Source organism: Empidonax traillii, unplaced genomic scaffold, assembly GCF_003031625.1.
Source record: "Empidonax traillii isolate 1590-97213 ecotype Southwest subspecies unplaced genomic scaffold, ASM303162v1 scaffold543:size1229247, whole genome shotgun sequence".
Classification (NCBI taxonomy): Eukaryota; Metazoa; Chordata; class Aves; order Passeriformes; family Tyrannidae; genus Empidonax; species Empidonax traillii.
The window spans coordinates 342,533-344,280 of record NW_020955736.1 but is presented as its reverse complement, the minus strand read 5'-3'; positions in this window follow the sequence as shown (position 1 = coordinate 344,280).

Genomic DNA, 1,748 nt, shown 5'->3' with positions numbered 1-1,748 from the left:
GAAAGAAAGAAAGAAAGAAAGAAAGAAAGAAAGAAAGAAAGAAAGAAAGAAAGAAAGAAAGAAAGAAAGAAAGAAAGAAAGAAAGAAAGAAAGAAAGAAAGAAAGAAAGAAAGAAAGAAAGAAAGAAAGAAAGAAAGAAAGAAAGAAAGAAAGAAAGAAAGAAAGAAAGAAAGAAAGAAAGAAAGAAAGAAAGAAAGAAAGAAAGGAAAAAAAGAAAGAAAAAAAGAAAGAAAGAGAGGGAAATGGCTGTTTTAAAGGTAATTGTTGTATGCGTGTCCTTTACAGTAAAAGCATTTTTTTTCATGTGGTATTTGACAAAGGATCTGCCAATGCTTAGCAAGGGCTGCAAAAGTCATTTCCTGCTGCCTGAAGGAGCCTGCGCTTCTGGTGAGGTGAGAGCAGAGTTCAGAGTCATCTGTTACATGAATGAGAAGATGCACACGCTTCGGGAGGAGAGCAGATGAAGAGGGTTTTCTTTCCACTCCAGTAACTCACAGCAGGTAGTATAGATTTATTTCCCCTTATCATGTTACTTTCATTTTGCTGGACTGTATCAAAGCATTGCAGATACTACAAATAGGGGTGTACTACCTAACTTTAGGAGTAAGAAAAAGACCAACAGTGGTTACTTCAGTCAGACCAATATTTTCCATTGCAGTATTTACTTCCCAGTTAGAGCAATCTGTAGAGACACTACATCATTGGTTAGCAAGCAACTTAAAAGTAGCCTCCTGTGACAGTAAAGTTGGTTGGTAGATCTCAAGAAAACCTAAAAGGCTCCCTATAAGTCCTCTGGTTGAACATGTAAAACTTATGCCAGGACTCTAACACTTGTCCACTACTCCATTCTTTAAATTGCAACCCTGTTCGTTGTTCTGCATACAAGATCAAATGTTCCTGGTCGCATCTGCAAGATTATTTCACTGCTCACTTTTAAGCACCCCTTAAAACTAAGAGTGGGCAAAAGATGAGATTTCTCCTTTCTGCTTCCCCTTCCAGTCTCCATTTCTCTCTTTCTTCTGTTGCTGCTCCTTACTCTGCCTCCCATCACACTCAAATATCTCTTTCTCTTGAATATCCTCTAGAGAGAGGATTGGAGGGAGCCAAGGAAACCAATTGGAGTCCAGTGGTAGAAAATTATTTGGAAGTAAGGAAAGGAGATAGAACGAGGAAGAAACTTGAAATCAGAGGAAAAAGATACACAGGAAATTTGTGGTAAATATTTGCTGAATAAGTTAGACAAAAATTTCCCGGGTGATGGACTATTGACAAATTCATCAACCCTTCATTGTTTCTTATTCACTATTTTTGTGCTATGGTGACAAATATTTTCCTGCTCCTTGGTTGGATGCCTCGTGGTTTTTTAAAAAAGGATTTAAAAAAGAATAATCTTCAAACATCATCCTGTGCACTGGCAGGTTTTAAGTTGCCTCCTGCTTTAGCAGTTAGATCAGTGGGAAAATCTATCCAAAGCTGCCTCTATTCCAGGAAGTGCATGTGGGGCTGTTCTGTCACTGGATGGCCAGTTGGCTTGCTTCAGCAACATTTGTGTCATTACATCCTCTTAGCCTCCAAAACAGGGTGGTGACATCCACCTTATCTATTGCAACCCATTTCCAAACTCAGCGAACTGCCAGTTTGCATCTGTGAATTTGTTAGAGTTTGGCTAGTTGTCCACAAGCCATGATATCCCAGGGACTATTCTAGCAATTTAACAGTCTGCATTAGAAATTCCAGGAACAATCCAT